The 20,704-nt window shown below is 46.0% G+C and overlaps 1 protein-coding gene and 1 pseudogene across 21 annotated transcripts in view; both read left to right on the plus strand.

Moving 5' to 3' along the window:
• The window catches only part of RBFOX1 (RNA binding fox-1 homolog 1), a 2,494,239-nt gene that overhangs the window by 104,829 nt on the left and 2,368,706 nt on the right, over window positions 1–20,704 (plus strand). The window lies entirely within an intron of this gene.
• Window positions 1–20,704, plus strand: part of LOC129015334 (nucleophosmin-like) — a 62,080-nt pseudogene that overhangs the window by 39,695 nt on the left and 1,681 nt on the right.

The following is a 20,704-nucleotide window of genomic DNA, read 5'->3' on the forward strand; positions in this document are numbered from 1 at the left end:
GCTTGCCCACCCATGCAGAGATGTGGCCAGGGAGATCAGCCGCTGTCCACTTCCATCAGCAGTCAAAATGAACTGCAGGCAGATCTTAGCAGCCCCCAAGCCCTGGGGCACTGCTGTGGGTGCTGGCTATATTTGGCTCCTTACCTCTCAGCTGAGGATTTCTGTTCATGTGAAACTGTAGAAGTAAGAAGATTTAATTATTGAGTCTGCATTTGGCCGTGCTCGTTGGGCTTCTTAAACACCCAGGAGCCACTTGCTCAGCAGAAGGCATGTCTTTCCGATGCATAGGAGAGAGTGGTGGCACCTGATGGGTTAAGGCACACGACACCACCCCTTTCCAGCTTCCAGGTTTTCATTTTAACAAGGAGTCTTCTGTACATAATGCCTGGACTTAAAGGAATGATGCTGATGGCCCGTTAGTGGGCTGGTGGGGAGATATTTTAGGGTAGGTTCACCCTCCAGAAGCTCCCCAACGATATTGTGTGGAAGAAACCCTGCTAATTATGTCCCTAGGAATCTACCAGGGAACCTTGCTTCCCCCATGCTTGTGGAATAACATGGTATGGGGGATTGTCAACAATCCTTTTCAGGATCTGTGCTGAGACTTGGAACCTGAAAGGCTCTTTGCCTTCCAGCAGCCCACTACCTGGTGAAGGAGACAGACAAGCTCACAGAGAAGTACGGCAGCCTGCATCACCTCTGTGGAGTTCCTGGGCTCTGGAGGCAGAGCGGGAGTTTAAATCCCACAGTGGACCCTTACTATGTGTGTGACATTGTGCAAACCCATCTCTCCAGTGTCGGTATGCCCAGCTATAAGACAGGGAATAAAAAAGTCTTATAGAGCTGTGGTGAGAATGACTGAGCACTTGCCTGGCATATCTTCAGCACTCAGAAAATGTCAGATTTAAATCATCATCATCGTTATATAAATTGTCAGGAGAGGGAAAACGAGGGAGCAATTAATTAAGAGAAAACTACAGAGAAGTTATGATGTTTGAACCACGTCTCAAGGGATGCATGGGATTTCACAGGATGGATGAGAAGGAGAGGGTGCTTTGCAGAGAGAGAGAATCGCAAGAGCAAAAGGCTGGGTAATAGGACCTTTATGTCACCCTTCATCTGGGGTTCCCAGTTCGCTCTTGCATTTGTCATTTGCTTTTTCCTGTATGCACATCTTGTCTTTTCCCCTCCTGGGAATTTTCAATGCAGTACAGGAGAGTGGAGCATGCTGTGGGAGTGGAGTGAGATGAAACAGCTTTGCTGTTTTCTAAGGCATGACCCTTGCTTGTGGAAGGATGTAACAGTTAAGAGCATGGCCTCTGGAGCTGAGCTGTCTCAGCCCAGTCCCAGCTCTATAGTCAAGTGACTCAGTCTTTGTGCTGTTCAGTGTTCCCATCTGCAAAGTGAGGATGATAACAGCACCTCCCTCAAGAGCTGGTGTGGGGCTTAAATAACTGATGTATATTCAGCATTCAGAATGGACCCTGGCTTGTGGTAAGTGCCCTGTAATTGTTCGCTGATATGTGGCTTTTGCACTGGATGCTCTGTCTGCCTGGAAACTATTTTTGCTAAGACACCTACTTGGCTTGTTCCTGACTTTCTCCAGGCCTTTCCTCAAGGGACACCTTTTCAGTAAGACTTTATCTGGCTGCTGTATTGACAATCCCAATCTTGCTCATCCACCTCCTGGCACCTGATATCTCCCCTTCCTGCTTCATGTTTCTTCATAATATTTCTTGTCATCTTATACTATATGTTTTCCTTATTTATTATTGCATGCCTTTTCTAACCAGAATATGAGCTTCTTAGAGACAGGGATTTTTACTTATACGTTCAGTGCTGTATATGTGCATGTAGAAGTGTGTCTTACACCTAGTTGTTGCTCAACAAATACTTGAATGAATGCATGAACTCAGCCTCCTTGAATCATACTTTGCTCTTCTGTAAAATGGAGCTGTTAGCCTATGTCAGGTGGTGTACAAGATGCCTGTTTAGAAATGACGAAGCACTAAATATGCAGAAGAGATAATAATTATCATTGAAGGCAAGGATCATGTCATATGTCTTCTTATTTCCACCATACACTTGGAAAATCCCTATTCCATCCACCTACCTACTAATCTTTCCACTCACCTGTCCATCTACCCACCCATCCACCCACCCATCCTTCCACCCCCCCATTCCCCCATCAACACATCCACCCACCCATCTACCCATCTACCCATCCACCCACCCTTTCACTCAATCGTGCACTCTCCTACCCTTCCACCCACCCATCCATCCATTCATCCTCCCATCCACCCGCTCCCCACCCATCAGCCCATTCACCCATGCTTCCACTCAATCATGCGCTCACCCACCCACCCACTCTTCCACTCAATCATGCACTCACCCACCCTTCCACCCACCTGTCAGCCCATCCACCCACTCTTTCACTCAATCATGCACTCACCCGCCCATCCACACACCCATTAACCCATCCACCCACTCTTCCACTCAATCATGCACTCACCCACCCTTCCACCCACCCATCCATCCATTCATCCTCCCATCCACCCGCTCCCCACCCATCAGCCCATTCACCCATGCTTCCACTCAATCATGCGCTCACCCACCCATCCACCCACCCACCCACCCATTAACCCATCCACCCACTCTTCCACTCAATCATGCGCTCACCCACCCTTCCACCCACCCATCCATCCATTCATCCTCCCATCCACCCACCCTTCCATCCACCCATCCATCCATTCATCCTCCCATCCACCCGCTCCCCACCCATCAGCCCATTCACCCATGCTTCCACTCAATCATGCGCTCACCCACCCACCCACTCTTCCACTCAATCATGCACTCACCCACCCTTCCACCCACCTGTCAGCCCATCCACCCACTCTTTCACTCAATCGTGCCCTCATCCACCCATCTATCCATTCATCCTCCCATCCATCCCCTCCCTACCCATCAACCCATCCTTCCACTCAATCATGCACTCATTCACCCATCCACTCCCCACTCACCCGTCAATCCATCTACCTGCCCATCCATCCATCCCCCCATCCCCCCATCCATCCCCCCATCCCCCCACCTACCCACCCATCAACCCATCCTCCCACCCTTCCACTCAATCACCCTCTCTACCACTCACTCACCCACTGTTCACCCACCCACCCATCTGTCCATCCATCCACCCACCCACCTATCCATCCACCCATCCACTTGTCTTTCCACTCAATAATCTACTCTTCCACCCGCCCACTCACCCACTCACCCACGCACCCACGCATCCACTCATCTACTCACCCATCTATTGAATCCCATCCATCCTGTTCCCCATGCATCTATCCATGTATCCAACAAATGTTTATTGAATACATAGTGATTACTAGGCATTGGAATAACATTTATGAGTAATAGTAATAGGTGAAAATTACCAAAAACTCACTACATACTACCTACTGTGTTAAGAATGTTGCACTGAATATTTTATTCAATTTTTAACAGTCATATGAAGTAGGCACTATTATCACATCTCCACTTATAGATGAGGAAACAGGCATGGAGAGGGTAGCAGCTTGCCCAGGAATACATATCTAAGAAGTGGAGGAGCCTGGGTTCAAACCTAGGTTCGCTATCTCATCATACTTGCTCTTAACCCCCCATTGTTTCAACTCACCTGGAGTTCACAGCCCAACAGGAAAGACAGATATGGAAGATGAAATTACATAAATAGTAGACACTCAATTTATGTGTTTAGTAGATATGTGCTCTCTGTTGGTTAATAATGAGGACCCCTTTTCTGGGGAAAGTTTCAGTTTATGAAAATTCCTCTACCTGATGCTGTATTGAAAACCTCACTGCATTTTCTTTATGCATTCATTTGTCGGCAGACTCTTAGGTTGCTTCCATATCTTCACTGTTGTGAATAGTGCTGCACCGAACTTGGGAATGCAGCCATCTCTCTGAGATCCTAATTTCATTTCTTTTCGATATATACACAGAAGTGGGATTGCTGGATCATATGGTACTTCTGTTTTCAATTTTTTGAGAAACCTCCATCTTGTTTTCCAGAACAACTGCATCATTTTACAATCCCACCCAAAGTGTGCAGGGGCTCCAATTTCTCCACATCCTGGCCAGCCCTTATTATCTGCAATGGAGTATTATTCAGCCTTAAAAAAGAAAGAAATCCTGACATATGCAACAACATGGCTGAACCTGAAGGACATTATGCTAAGGAATGTAGACCAATCACCGAAGTACAAATACCATATGAGTCCACTTCTAGGAGATATCTAAAATAGCCAAACTCATAGAAACAGAATAGAATATTGATTGCCGGGGGAGTTTCTGTTCGTGGGTACAAAGTTTCAGTTATGCAAGATGCATATGTTGTAAATGCTGTACAACATTTTCCCATAGTTAACAACACCGTGCACTTAAAAACTTGTCAAGACGGCTGGGTACAGTGGCTCAAGCCTGTAATCCCAGCACTTTGGGAGGGTGAGGCCAGCAGATTACTTGAGGTCAGGAGTTCAAGACCAGCCTGGCCAACATGGCGATCGTATCTCTACTAAAAATACAAAAAATTAGCCGGGCGTGGTGGCATGCACCTGTAATCCCAGCTACTCAGGAGGCTGAGGCAGGAGAATCACTTGAAACAGGGAGGCGGAGGTTTCAGTGAGCCTAGACCGTGCCATTGCACTTCAGCCTGGGTGACAGAACAAAACTGTGTCTGAAAAAAAAAAAAAAAAAAGAAAAAAACTTGCCAAGAGAGTACATTTCATTTTAGCTGTTCTGAAAACCTCATTGCCCCTGAATGATTTGGAAGCTGCTGCCATCCCTGCATTTGGCAGGGATCACAGGAGCCGGGCTGTGCTGGGGCTACCTTGTCCCACGCCCTGCTCTGAGCTGAAGCCCCAGGCAGCAGCCCTGCTGAGTCTCTCCCTGGTCAGGAAACACACGCGCGCCATCCACCGGCTCCCACTTTCCATGCGCTCCTTCCCAGCACAAGGCATTTCTCACTCCTCTATAATTACCCAGGCTAATTAAATAAATTGATCTGCTGATGTACACTTCACAGTCATTTCTGTGGTGTAATTTGGCTTTAATAGAACTGACGCTTGCGTGAGAGGAAATGAAAGCCTGGGGTAGAAGTGGGATCTTTTAATATTCAAGAAAAATAATTTTTTCAGGGGGTTTCGGTTCCCTGCATGTGCATAATGTATGTGCTTGCTGTCAGGATTAAGTGGGAAACAGCAGCTGTCTGGTAAGAAAGTTAGTGTGGGAGCCTCTTTGCCATGAGAAACTCAGATGGACTCTTAAGTCTTGACAAGAAGCTCATGATTTTGGAGGCAAATGGGGCATGAAGCATACGATTGGCTGCCTGGTGGTCAGAAAGTGAATTCTTTGCTCTGTGGGGATGTTCTGGGAAACGGCTGTTGGTTCTGGTTGATAGACGGGGGTGTGTCAGGCTGACACACAGCAGGAATGGGAGGTGAGGTGTCCCTAGTCAGAGTGATGGTTAACAGTGTGGTTTTGGGTCCAGTACCATTTAGTTCCCCTGTCAGCCTTTGCTTTTTGCTGGATATATGTGTCTTTCTGCAATTGGCTCCCACTTCTAGAGCCTCAGTCCTCCTTTAAAATGCACATTGCAGGCTGGGCATGGTGGCTCACACCTGTAATCCCAGCACTTTGGGAGGCCAAAGCGGGCGGATCACCTGAAGTCAGAAGTTTGAGACCAGCCTGGACAACATGGTGAAACACCGTTTCTAGTGAAAATACAAAAATTAGCCAGGCGTGGTAGCGGGCGCCTGTAATCCCAGCTACTCAGGAGACTGAGGCAGGAGAATCACTAGAACCCGGAGGTGGAGATTGCAGTGAGCCGATATTGTGCCACTGCGCTCCAGCCTGGGCAACAAAAGTAAAACTCTGTCTCAAGAAAATAATAATAATAATAATAGTAATAATAATAATAGTAATAATAATAATAATAATAATAATAATAATGCATGTTGCAGGGTTGTGAAGAGGAATGCATGAGCCTAGCCAACTGCCTAATTGGTGAGAACTGTAGAAATGTTAGCTGCTCTTAGTGTTTGTACTGAAGGCATTCATTCACCCACCCACCAATTATTAAGCAAAAACCATGAACCAGGTATTGCGCTGGTGGAACCAGGTTGACCGCAGATAGGTCTAAGCCTTGTTAAGGATGTGTCTCCCATCTGATACCTTCATTGTGCCTGTGATGGCAGTCAGACTGTTGACTGTATTGATAATGCCATATTGATTTATTTAACCTGACTATGTGCCAGACAGTGCTCCAAGCACTTTGCAGGAGTTGCTTCAATAAGTAATGTGTTTGTCATCTGTTGAGCCCTGTGCCAGGGCTTTGACATACATGATATAATTCCGTCTTCTAACTACTCTAGAAGGTAGATACATTCACTGTACCCCCTTTAGAGTTAAGGAAAGTGAGGCTTGGAATAGTTAAGTGATTAGGGGCACATAGCTAGTGGGAGAGAAAGGCAGGATTTGAACTTCAGGCTGGCTGACTCCAGGATTTTAACCATATCATTGAACTGATGCCTATTGATGGGTCTCAGGAGGAGGGTCACATGGCCCCAAGGCATATATGAATGGCATAAGATTCAACTCAAGGTGTTATGAAGGTGACAAAAAATTTCATTGCAAACATTTGAGCCTTTCCTCTCTATGGAGACCACATGCAATGTACTCAACGCCTGTGAGCTTAGGAATTGGTGAGACCATTTAACTAGAGCAGTCAAGGGAGGAATTCAGGTTGGACCCTTGATATCGCTTAGCCCGAGGACTCCTTGTGAGTGACCCTGGTTATCTGTCTCAGATGTTTGCTTGAAGCTTTAGGCTCTAAGTCTCCATTCTTCTTCTGAATTTTTGAGACAGAGTTTCACTCTTGTTGCCCAGGCTGGAGTACAATGGCACGATCTCGGCTCACTGCAACCTCTACCTCCTGGGTTCAAGCAATTTTCCTGCCTCAACCTTCCGAGTAGCTGGGATTAAAGGCACCTGCCTCCACGCCCGGCTAATTTTTTGTATTTTTAGTAGAGACAGGGTTTCACCATGTTGGCCAGGCTGGTCTTGAACTCCTGACCTCAGGTGATCCACCCGCCTCAGCCTCCCAAAGTGCTGGGATTACAGGGGTGAGCCACCGTGCCCAACCAGTCTCCATTCTTATTTTTGTACTTTCCCCCAGTATGGTCTGTTTGATCTTTTTCAATTTATTTATTGAGCGGATGCTGCTTCCATCTCACGTGCTCCTCCGAACGCTGTCTGCCTCCTGCGCTTGTCCACCCTGGGAGTGGCTGTGAGATACTATGAACTCTTGTCCCCCAAGCTGAGCCGCTATATCCAACTTTAAAAAAGTTCACATACATTTAACCTGTAACCCAGATATTGCATTCCTAGGTATCTTTACTCTCAACTTTTTGTCTCAAATAATTTCGAACCTGCAGAAAAGTTGCAGACATCTACAGTGAACACCCTATCTACCCTTCACCGGTTGTCAAACATTTTCTTTCGTTGGCTTTTTCTTGCACTCTCTGTCTCTTTATGCACACAGGCTTATATTTTATTGAACCCATTTGAGAGTCAGTAGCAGACATGACATTTCACCCTGAACGTTTGATCACGTATGGCCTAAGATCAAACACATTCTCTTACATGAACAAAATGTAATGAGCACACTCAAGAAATTTAATGATAATAAAATACTCTGGTGGGCACGGTGGCTCATACTTGTAATCCCAGCACTTTGGGAGGCCAAGGTGGGGGGATCGCTTGAGCCCAGGAGTTTGAAATCAGCCTGGGCAACATGGCAAAAACCTGTCTCTACAAAAAATATAAAAATTAGCCAGGCGTGGTGGCATGCACCTGTTGTCCCAGCTACTCAGAAGGCTGAGGCAAGAGGATCATCTGAGCCCGGGAGATTGAGGCTGCAGTGAGCTATGATTGTGCCACTGCACTCTAGCCTGGGTGATGGAATGAGACCCTGTTTTAGAAACAAAAATACCCTTACTTGAAACATACTTCGTAGTCAAATTCCCCAATTTTTCTGATACTATTCTTTATGGCTTAAAAAGAAATCCAGTGTCCAGAGATAAAAGATTGCATTTAGGTTTAACATTTTTAAAGACTTCTTTACTCAGGCTGGGTGTGGTGGTGCACGCCTGTAATCTCAGCACTTTGGGAAGCCGAGATGGGTAGATCACCTGAGGTCAGGAGTTCTAGATCAGCCTGGCCAACATGGTGAAACCCCATCTCTACTAAAAATACAAAAATTAGCCAGGTGTGGTGGCACATGCCTGTAATCCCAGCTATTCAGGAGGCTGAGGCAGGAGAATTGCTTGAGCCCGGGAGGCGGAGGTTGCGGTGAGGCAAGATCATGCCACTGCACTCCAGCCTGGGCAACAGAGTAGTGTCTGAAAAAAAAAAAAAAAAGACTTCTTTACTGTGGAGGAGTTCCCCAGCCCTCCCCTCTTCCTCCGCCCCTCTGCGTGTGTGTGTGTGTTAGGACATTGACATTTTTAAACAGTCCAGTTCAGGTATTTGGTGGCATATCCCATTTGCAAATGCAGGATGGATTTATGTGACTGTCGCAACCTAGTAGATTCTGGTGAGGTCGTTTTGGCAGGAGGACTACATAAGTCCTCCTTGGTGCATTACATCAAGAGGTAGATGATGTCATTGGTGGTGTTAAGGGAGACACATTTTAAAGTCACTTTGATGAGAAGAGTCACTTCCAGCTTGAAACCTAGGCTGAAAACTAATTTCCCATTGAGGAAAAAAAAAAAAAAATCCTGGCCATGCCCTGTGAGACACTGCCGAGTGCTCCCTTGGGATGTCTGGGGGGCTACTGTGCACTTGCTCATGTCCACTCTCCTGTGGGGTCCACAAGGTGCTGGGATATGGAGATCAACAAGACATGGCCTTTGCTCTCAGAGTGACTTGCTGTATTTGGTGGGAGAAGCTTTGGAACAGGTCAGCCTAGGGCAGTGTGATAAATGTTGAAACCAAGCAGGACGAACAGAGGGGCCACTAGCTCAGCTGGAGAAGGCTGGGATGACTTACCAGAGGAGGAGACATTTGGAATACTTATAATTCCTTTCCAGAAAGGCTGCTGGGAGGCCAGTCTCCACTGGCCCCTTACCTGTGAGAGTCAGGATCCCTTCCTCCATCTCAGCCCAAGTCCTGGAACATTTTCCTTGTCTCCTTCAGCCAGGCAGGTGCACTTGCGGGAGCTGTTCCTGGCAGCCTTGGCTAATGTCTCCTGAGCACTAGGGGATGAGTCTCTCTGGTCTTTCTGTGTCTGGGTCTCTTTTTCTTGAAGAGACCTGTAGGATTGGCTTTTGGATGGACCACTTTTTTTTTTTTCTCTCTTCACTGTCTTTCAGTGTCTCCCTGTCTTTCTGGAGTCTGACCCAATATTCCTGGAAGACAGACTGACTTGAATTACAACCCAGACTGCACCACTTATGGGCCGTGTGACCTTAGGCAAGTCACTTGATCTTGCCAAGCCCCGGTTTTCTTGTGTGTAATGGAGTTATCATTGTGCCTCCCCCAACAGGGCTGCTTGGGGGTTAAATGAGGTGGTGTCCGCAATGTGGGGCCCAGCAGAGAAGGGAATCAACACTTTCTAGCTATTAGAATTTTTCTCTTTAACCTTAAACTGCTTTTCCAGGCCTTGTCCTCTGCACAGAGTGCTCTCTGCCCAGCTCCTTTATTTCAACCCTCTCTTTGTGTAGGGCAGCTCTTTTCTTTCTAGCGCATGCTGTCTTAAGTGTGGCCCTTCTGATAGGACAAACGTTCAGGCAGCATCATTCATTTCGAAGGTACCAGGGCAGGCTGGAGGGAGTGGAGACACCGTTTGCATCTCAGGGGAGTTTCTGAGACTCTTGATGGCAGCAGCCACTTGTCACCATTTGCCAGGCAGCTGTGGAGGGCGTTGCCTTGGTTCCAGTGGCCTTCTTGGAAAGGTCTTATCTGCTCTGCTAAGGGTGCCTGAGGGTGGTTAAGGGTCCCGTGGCTTGGTTTGTGATCAGCAGAGGTTGGAAGGGGTGAAGGGATGTGTATGTGTATATGAGAGAGAGAGAGAGAGAGAGAGAGAGAGGGGGACAGAGATATAGAGAAGGGGACAGACAGAGAAGAGGGAGAGAGAGGAGAGAGAGAAATAAAAGAGAATAAAAGAGAGAGGGAGGGATTCAATACTAGGGTCGTCTTAGCTCAGAAGAGGTGTGTCATTGGCTTTGACTATGTTGACCTTTGGATAAATGGAACTTCCATGAGTTTCCCAAACTTGCATCATCTGTGCATTAGTTCAGACCCCAGCAGGAAATGGCAGACGGCACACTCAGAGCAGGATAGTTCGAGGAAGGTTTCACAACTGAACGCAGGTGTGGCAGGACGCAGGGAATATAGGCCGGGAGAGATGAGGAAGGAGCAGTTCGTGGACTCCTGGAGGACATGGGTATGTGCCGTCCCTCTGTCTGCATCGTGAAGCCTGAGGACAAGGAGGCCTCTTGATGTAAGGTGTCAAGGTTAATGTCTGGGCAGGAGGCGCCTTTGCCAGCTCAAGGCCCAGGGCCTGAGGTCAGCTGAAGCTGGGTTTAAAAATGGAGACTGGTCAGCTTTAAGAGAGGTTAATGACATTTTATTTATAGACAGAGACTTCTTCCTTCGTGTAATTAGGAAGACAGAAGGAGCATTGGAAGAGGACTGTAGCAGGTTGAGGAGCGTCTCCTCTAAAATAGGTCCAAGTCCTAACCCCCGACAGCTGTGAAAGTTACCTTATTTGGAAACAGGGTCTTTACAGATAAAGAGTCGCAGGATGAGATGGTCCTGGATTTAGGGTAAGCCCTAATCCAACGTCTAGTGTCCTTAAAAGAAGGAAAGAGGCTGGGTGCAGTGCCTTATGCATGTAATCCCAGCCATTTTGGAGGCTAAGGCAGGTGAATCATCTGAGGCTGGGAGTTCGAGACCAGCCTGGCCAACAGGGCAAAAACCTCATATCTACAAAAAATACAAAAATTAGCTGGGCATGGTAGCCCATGCCTGTAATCTCAGCCACTCAGGAGGCTATGGCATGGGAATTGCTTTAACCCGGGAGGTGAAGGTTGCAGTGAGCCAAGATCACACCACTGTACTCCACCCTGGGTGACAGACTGAAACTCTGTTTCAAGTTAAAAAAAAAAAGGAAGACGTGAGGCACAGACAGGCACAGAGGGGAAGGCCATGTGCAGGTGGATGCAGAGACCGGAGTGATGCAGCTATGAGCCAAGGGGTGGCAAGGATTTTTGGCAGCCACCAGGAGCCAGGAGGAAGGCATGGAATGGATGCTCCCTCCGAGCCTCCAGAAGGAATCATCCTTGATGACACCTTGATTTTGAACTTCCGGGCTCCAGAACTGTGAGCCGATACCTTTCTGTTGTTTTGAGCCACTGCATTTGTGGTAACTAGTAATGACAGCCTTAGGAGATTATAGGGACTAACTCGCTTTGTGACTCAATAATGTTTAATGCTATGCCCACGTTTCCTTAAGGTCACCTTCTTCAAGTCATGTTGAAGACCAGTGGTTGCCTGTGCCCTGCCCTGTGCTTTGGAGGAAAGTATAGACTGGATTGTCAGTTTTTTCTAGGGCAAGATTTTATCTCTCCGTTGTGTCCCTAGTTTCTGGAATGGTGTCAGGCACAGGTTTACCATGGAAAACATACTTGTTGAATGAATGAGTGAACACCAAATGGAAATTAATACTATCAGTCAAAGTTATGATGGGAAATGGCAAACAGTGAGTACTATGAGGTTAATTCAAAGATTGTGGCCTAGAATTCCTTGGAAATCTCATTCCATGGAGGATTTCAAACAGCATTTAAGGAACAGATAAAAAATACACACAGATAAATAATAAACAGCAGATTGGTTGTAAGAAACAGAAATTCCCTGTGATGTCTTAAGCAAAGAGGGAGATTCTGACTAAGAGAACAGATGTGTCCTGTCCTGATGGATTCCAAGGGCAGGGACACAGCCAGGCCTTAAGGCTCCGCTGGAACCAGAGCCTGGGGTGTGGTTCATGAGCCAGAAACATCAGCATCACCTGGGAGCTTATTGAGGAGGAAATTAATTTGACTGCTATGATGTGTAGTTGACGTGTTGTTGTCATTGTCCTTATCTTTGTTGCCAATAGTAATACTATTGATAATATTTATAATAACAGAGATAGCTAAGAGTCACTCGGTGCTTGCTTTGTTACCTGGCATTAGGCTAATTGCTTACATACATGGTTTCATTGAAGCTTTACAGGTACCCAGTGAAGTAGGTACTATTACTTATTTCCATCCAGTAGATAAGGAGATGGAGGCTTACAGAGTTTAAACTGCTTGCCCGTGATGACACAGTTCGACAGCAGTGGAGTTAGGAGTGGTGCTGCTCTTAACTGGTAAAATGTGAAATCTCATGAGCATTTGTTGAGTGCACCTCTTGGGCTGACTGCTCAAGCCCTTCCCTGGGAACTGTATCTCTCACCCATTGCCACATGATGTAGCAGGGGGGTTGCCCCAGCCATGTCTTTTCTATCGGGAAATGCTCCTTGACCATTGCTGATTGGCTCATGGCTGAGCCAATCAGCGACCTGTAATCAAATATGGACCAATCAGAGACCTGTCCTAGGAATATGGACTTGGAACTGAGAAAAAGAACCACCTCTCTGTCTGGGGTGTAAATGCAGGTGCAGATGATAGCCATGATTCCTGCATTGTTGACAAGAGAAAAGAACAACCCAGTCTACAGGGAGAGAGAAGACTGAGTCACACAGAGAAGAGCCACACAGAGAATACTTCCAGATTCCCCACCAGGATGGATCTCAAAGGTTAATGTGCATAGGAATCAGCTGGGATCTTGTGAAAATGTAGATTCAGATTCAGCAGGTCCAGGTAGGGGATGTGATTCTAAACTTGTAACAAGCTCCTAGGTGATGCTGATGCTTCTGACTCATGAACCACACCCCAGGCTCTGGTTCCAGCAGAGTGTTAAGGCCTGGCTGTGTCGCTGTCCTTGGAATCCATCAGGCCAGACACATCTGTTCTCTTAGTCAGAATCTCCCCCTTTGCTTAAGACATCACAGAGAATTTCTGTTTCTTACAACCGATCTGCTGCTTATTGTTTATTTGTGTGTATTTTTAATCTGTTCCTTAAATGCCGTTTGAAATCCTCCATGGAATGAGATGAAATGTAAACCAGATAAAAATGATGATTAGGAATACTAATAGTGAGTTTGGAATACATTAAAAATTGCTGGGGGACTTTATTATTTTCTTAGAGGTGCTGTAGCGAAGTACCACAGACTGGGTGGCTTAAACGACACAACTTTATCGTCACATTGTTCAGGAGGCTTAGACTCCGAGATCAAGATGTCGGCAGTGTTGGCTCCACTGGAGGGCTGTGGGGAATCATCTGTTCCATGTCTTTCTCCTTGCTCCTAGTGGTTTGCTGGCAACCTTTGGCTTGCAGTTCCTTGGGTTGTATGTAGATGCATCACCCTGACCTCTGCCTTCATGTTAGCTAGGTCTTCTCCTTGTGTGAGTGTCTGTGTCCAAGCTTCCCTTTTTTTTTTGGATCTGGAGTCTCGCTCTGTCGCGCAGGCTGGAGTGCAGTGGCGCGATCTTGGCTTATTGCAAGCTCCGCTTCCCGGGTTCACACCGTTCTCCTGCCTCAACCTCCTGAGTAGCTGGGACTACAGGCGCCTGCCACCACGCCTGGCTAATTTTTTTGTATTTTTAGTAGAGATGGAGTTTCACCGTGTTAGCCAGGATGGTCTCGATCTTCTGACCTCGTGATCCGCCTGCCTTGGCCTCCCAAAATGCTGGGATTACAGGCATGAGCCCCCGTGCCTGGCCCAGGCTTCCCCTTTTTATAAGGACATAGTTCTATGGGATTAGGGCCCATTCTGCTCCAGTATGACCTACTATAAACTTGTTATGCCTGCATATTTTCAAATAAATCACACTCTGAGGTATTAGGTGTTAAGACTTCAACACATACATTTAACATTTTTAAAAAATTATTTTTAAATTAAAAAAATGTTGTGGGTACATAGAGGTTCGTATATGTATAGGGTACATGAGATGTTTTGGTACAGGCATGCAATGTGTAATAATCACATCATGTAAAATCCTCTCAAACGTTTATCCTTTGTGTTGCAAACTTAAAAATGCACCTGTGATCCCAGCACTTTGGGAGGCCAAAGCAGGTGGATCACCCGAGGTCAGGAGTTTGAGACCAGCCTGAACAACATGGAGAAACCCTGTCTCTACTAAAAATACAAAATTAACCGGGTGTGGTGGCGCATGCCTATAATCCCAGCTACTAGGGAGGCTGAGGCAGGAGAATCGCTTGAACCTGGGAGGCAAAGGTTGCGGTGAGCCAAGATCATACCATTGCACTTCAGCCTGTGCAACAAGAGTGAAACTCCATCTCAAAAAGAAAAAATAAATGCAATTCAATCATATTGACTATAGTCACCTCATTGTGTTATCAAATACTGCATCTTATTCATTCTTTCTATTTGTTTTGAATACCCATTAATCCTCCCCCCCATCCCTCACCCCTCCATTACCCTTCCCAGCCTCTGGTAGCCATCCTTCTACTCTCTATTTCCATGAGTTCAATTGTTTTGATGTTTAGATCCCAGAAATAAGTGAGAACATGTGATGTTTGTGTTTCTGTGCCTGGCTTATTTCACTTAGCATAATGATCTCCAGTTTCATCCACATTTTTGCAAATGTCACCTCATTCTTTTTTTATGGTGGCATGGTTTTCCATTATGTATAAGTACCACATTTTCTTTATCCATTCATCTGTTGATGGACACTTAGGTTGCTTTCAAATTTTGGCTATTGGGAACAGTGCTGCACCTAGCATGGGAGTGCAGAAATCTTGATATACTGGTCTCCTTCCTTTTGCATGTATACCCAGCAATAGGATTGCTGGATCATATGGTAGCTCCACTTTTAGTTTTCTGAGGAACCTCCAAACTGTTCTCCTCAGTAGTTTTCTAATTTACATTCCCACCAACAGTGTACACGGGTTCCCTTTTCTCCACATCCTTGCCGGCGTTTGTTCATGCCTGTCTTTTGGATAAAAGTGATTTTAACTGGGGTGCGATGACATCTCACTGTAGTTTGGATTTGCATTCTCTGATGGTCAGGGATGTTGAGCATCTTTTCATATGCCTATTTGTCATTTGTAGGTCTGCTTTTGAGATAGGTCTATTCAAATCTTTTGCCTATTTTTTTGATCAGATTGTTAGACTTTTTCTATTGAGTCGTTTGAGCTTCTTTGCTGACCATTTCCTCTGCTGTGCAGAAGCTTTTTAACTTGATGTGATCCCATTTGTCCATTTTTGCTTTGGTTGCCTTTCATATGAATTTTGGGGGAGTCATAGTTCAGCATGTAACAGGGAACTGGAGTTAATGGTTTCCTCTCTGGTCCTCCGCTTTCTCACCCATAAAATGGGGATGCTGAAGTGCGTGATCTCTATGGGACTTGCCGAGTCTCACATTTAACATCTCTTGCTGATGTTTTTTCTCTGTCCTCACCTCAGAATGTTTGTTCCAGACCAAAAACAATCCAAAACATAAATTTACATTGAAGGTTAGTAAGACGTCCTCTCATGAGCATTTGCTTGTTCAGAGAACCCTGCAAAGATTGGGTAGTCACTGTCTTGCAGAATAAATCACTGTCCTGTTCCTTTGAGGACAGAGACAGTTCTGGATGTTGCTCCATAGCCTCCTGATCATCCCACATCTGCAGCCGCCTACTCCATCCGTGAACACGCAGGCCTGGAGAGAGTTCTGCCTGGCTAGCTCTGTATGCTGCTGACATGTTGTGGGAAGGCTGGAGGGCGAGGGATAATTAGAGGATAGGCATCCTCCTGAGATCAGCTCTAGAGACTCCAGGGCCCTTCTGCCGAGGGAGTATATCAGCGCCAGGCAGCTCTGCCTATTTTGTGTGTTCTGCTTCTTGAAACTGAATGTGCAAGTGGTTTCCTGTGGGAGAAAAGGTGCCGGGCTGGCTGGCTTGCCAGGAGGCTTCCTGTGGGTCACACGCATCACCCACCTGCACAGGTACTGGGAGAGAATGCACCTTCCCGTTATCCCAGTATCAGTATCCCAGTATCAGCTACCTGGGCTGAGTCTAATGCCCTGAGTGAATTGATACTTTAGGGGAAAGATCTGGATGTGTATCCACACTCCCTGAGTGAGGGGGTATAAATTAGAGTCTTTGGTTGCAAGCAACAGAAGCTGCTGTGACTAATGTGAGGAAGAAGAGGGCTTATTGTAAGGATGTAGGGAAACTTGCAGATTTGAAGGGAAGGCTAGAGATCTCGACAGCTGCAGAAATGTCAACAGCTGAAACTGTCTTTTCAGGACTACTGATGGATTCAGTGAAAACCTACAAAAATTTCTTCCATCTTTGTCTCTTTCCTGCCCAGTTTTGGGGAGAGTATGACTGGCTGATCTTACAGCATGAGCCTGCTCTCCCAGCAGCACAAGCACATCAAGAGGGAGATCTAGTGGGAGAAGCCTCCAGTACCCGCGGCTTCTGCGGTGAGGAGGCGTGTACCCCGATTGATAACCATACCAAGGCTGCACACGATGCAGGGAGAGACAATGTCAACTCTACAAATGCTAATAGACAACACAGAGTGCTTACTTGCTATGGAACACTCTATATTCATGATCTTATTTAATCTCTGCAATAATCCTGTGGTTCTATTGTCTTTTCAGTTTACAGATGTAAAAGGCAAAGCTGGGATTTGAACCCAAGTTTATCTGGGTCCAGTGCCATTGGTCTTAAGGGTGATACGGTTCTGTCTTCCACTGCTGCCAATTTGCCCAACAAGGTGAAAGGAGGAGCTGTAAACATGGGTATAGTTGCTCTCCAAGCATCCCCGCGGTTCTTGGCCCCGGAAATAGGTTAAGAAGTGGGCCAACTGGGTAGTTACCCAGAGGTCCATGTTATAAGAAGTGCTAAAACAGCACCAGAGATATCACTAGAAGGATAAAGGTTTGTTTTTTTGACCATTTTATTTCCCTTGTAAAGAAACTCTTAGTGACTGGAAAGAAAAATATGTTGATAAACTACTCAGGGTGTGGCAAGATTAGCTGCATAATTTACAGGGCCCAGTAAAATATAAAAATGTGAGGCCACTTGTTAAAAAGTTAAGAATTTCAAGACAGTGACAGCAGAACATTGAGTGTGGGGCCTTGTGTGATTGCACACGTTGCAAGCCCGTAAAGCTGGCCCTGGGGTTGGAATGAAGGAAGCTGGTTGCTGAGCAGTCAACTGAGAAAAACAATCCCAGTTACCTGCAAGGCTCCTCTACTTTGTGCCAAGTTGTATTCTTGCTCAGGCCACCCAGCTGTCTCAGGTGAGCCTGCCTGGTTTTCACACACAGCAAGAGAAGTTAGTGGGAGACATAGAGAAAGTACTTCTGAGGCTAGCCTATGGGCCTTTTTACAACCTGCTGCTCACAGGCAATGACAAAAATCATCTTAATGTTCTGGGAATGGTTTGGACAGCAGGCAGATAATGCTCAAATAGCATTTCATTAACAGAGCTAAAAACCACCAAAATTAATATCTGAATTGATTTTGAGATATTAATTGTGCCAACTGCATTGCATAAGTTATGTTTTTATTTAAATTGTAGTAAGAACATTTAACTTAATATTTAACATGAGATCTGTCATCTCAACAAATGTTTAAGTGCATAATATGGTATTATTATCTACAGGCACAATGTTGTACAACAGATCTGTAGAACTTAACTTGTGTCACTGAAACTTTTTTTTTTTGAGATGGAGTCGCGCTCTGTCCCCAGGCTGGAGTGCAATGGCACGATCTCAGCTCACTGCAACCTCTGCCTCCTGGGTTTAAGTGATTCTCTTGCCTCAGCCTCCCGAGTATCTGGGACTACAGGCGCACACCATCACACCCAGCTAGTTTTTGTATTCTTTATTTTTTTGAGACAGAGTTTCGCTCTTGTTGCCCAGGCTGGAGTGCAACGGCGCGATCTCAGCTCACCGCAACCTCTGCCTCCCAGGTTCAAGCGATTCTCCTGCCTCAGTCTCCCGAGTAGCTGGGATTACAGACATGTGCCACCACGCCCGGGTAATTTTGTATTTTTGGTAGAGACGGGGTTTCTCCATGTTGGTCAGGCTGGTCTTGAACTCCCGACCTTAGGTGATCCACCCATCTTGGCCTCCCAAAGTACTGGGATTACAGGCATGAGCCACCGCACCAGGCCACATCACTGAAACTTTATACCCATTGAATAGAAACTCCCCACCCTCTCCCCTCAGCCCCTGGCAACCACCATTTTGCTCTGTTTCTGTGTGTTTGACTGTTTGAGAGTCATCCTGTAAGTGGAATCACATAGCATTTGTCTTTCTGCAACTGGCTTATTTTACTTAGCATAATATCTCCCCATATAGTCAAATGTGGCAGGATTTCCTTCTTTTTTCAAGCTAAATAATGTTCCACTGTTTGAATATACCATGCTTCCTTATCCATTTATCCATCATTGCACATTTAGGTTGTTTTTATACCTTGGCTATTGTGTATAATGCTGTAGTAAACATGAGAGTGTAAATATCTCTTTGAGATGATTTTAATTCTTTTTTTTTTTTTTTTTTTTGAGATGGAGTATCTCTGTGTCACCTAGGCTGCAGTGCAGTGGCATGATCTTGGCTCACTGCAACCTCCACCTCCTGGGTTCAAGCGATTCTCCTGCTTCAGCCTCCCAAGTAGCTGGGACTACAGGCATGTGCCACCACGCCTGGCAATTTTTTTTTTTTTTTGGTATTTTTAGTAGAGATGGGATTTCACCATGTTGGCAAGGCTGGTCTTGAACTCCTGGCCTCATGTGATCCACGTTCCTCGGTCTCCCAAAGTGCTGGGATTACAGGCATGAGCCACTGTGTCCGGCGTATTTTGGATAAATATTTGGAAGTGGGATTGCTGGATCATATGGTAGTTCTACTTGTAACTTTTTGAGGAAACTGCATACTATTTTCCCTGTTTAATTTTATCCTCCTTCTCTAGCTTCAGTTGCAGGAGGCTTATTTCATTTTCTCAAAAGTCCCATGGGCTTCAGGACTTCCAGGCAGGCTCTTCTCTCTGGAGCAAGCTTTCTTTCTCCCGCTGATTGGGGAAGTCCTCATCCCCAGGTCTCAGTTGACCTGACTTTTCCCAACACCCCAGACTAGGTAGGTAGCACCTTGTACTAATGAATCATGACCCTTCTTGCACACTTTGGAAATTGCTTGTGAAAGTATTTGCTTGTCTGTCTCCTACACCTCCAAGTCAGTGTTCTTGGGACAGGAAATATGTGTCTGTCTTATTCACTGTTGTTTTACCAGGGCCAGAAGGGTCAGAGAGATCTCTCCTGAGCTGCCTGGGGCTCCCAGCGTCTTTCATTTCTTGAGTGCTTGGCTGTTCCTGTCTATTCATTTTTCTGCCAAGGCATTTGCCCCGATGGACGACCAGTGCTGACTGAGCTCTCCCCTGGAACCACAACTCCAGGTGGTCTCTGCTTTGCCATCTAGTCATATCCTTCATCCAGTGTGTGCAATCAGTTTCCAAGAGAAGGAAAAACCAACCTAGAGTTAATAGTTACTCCTTCTCTCCCTCAGTGATTCCCCGACTCTGGGTATCAGAAGCAGAAACTGGCAGCCAGGTCCCCTTAATTAGGAAGGTGTCAAAGGAGGTTTTGAAAAAAAAAAAAAGTCAGTGTACAGGTTGCCAATTGCTTTATTAATTTTTAAGTTTCCTTCACATTTATTTAGGAACAACTTCTCCTAGAAGTTCCAGCCAAGTGCTAAGTTTTAACTTGGATGTGTGCTGGTTTGAGACGTGAATGCACCAACAGTTCCCCAGGGGTGCACAGAAGGCACATAGAGTCCTTGGCTAGGCTTTCTTCCTTCTCCCTCCTCATGGCTTAAAAGCTGTTGTGCAGCTGTCACTCATTTTCTAGGAAAACAAGCCAGTCGCCGATCGACTTGGCAATACCTAAGAAATATTCCAGTTCCAATTATAGGCTGCCAATGGCAAGTACAGCCTCGGCCAAGAGGAACTTACTTTCTTGGTTCCTGATGTAAGGGATCTGGCAATAGGGACATCCTTCTATGTTTGTAGAAAAGATTTTTCTCTTTGTGATGATAGTTACTCCATTCTCTATCTAAAAATCTCTCCCTAATGAATTTTTTACATTCTGCTTTTTGGAACCCATTCCTTTATGCCAAGCACTTGTGCTCTACAGGCATCTCTGAAAACTTTGGGTACCTGCTTCTCTTTAGGAAGCTCCAAACAGTGAATAGAACAAGGGTTGAGCTGGTTCTGTGGCAGACACCTCATCACATCCCTGTGAGGCAGGTGTTGCTTTAAAGATGGGGAGATGGGGACCAGCAATGGGGCTTGGCTTGATGACATAATTAGTAAGGGCAGAGTTGGGATTTGAACCCTATCTGTGAAACGCCCCTGCTTGGGCTCCCTCCATGATGTCATGCTGGACAGTAGGGTCGCCTAAGAAGCTTAAAGGATGCTGAGGAGGACGAAGCCTTGTCTAGGTTGCAGTGGTTTGGGTTCTTCAAGAAGCAGACTCCCAGACATGG

This window comes from Pongo pygmaeus, chromosome 18 (assembly GCF_028885625.2).
Source record: "Pongo pygmaeus isolate AG05252 chromosome 18, NHGRI_mPonPyg2-v2.0_pri, whole genome shotgun sequence".
Lineage (NCBI taxonomy): Eukaryota > Metazoa > Chordata > Mammalia > Primates > Hominidae > Pongo > Pongo pygmaeus.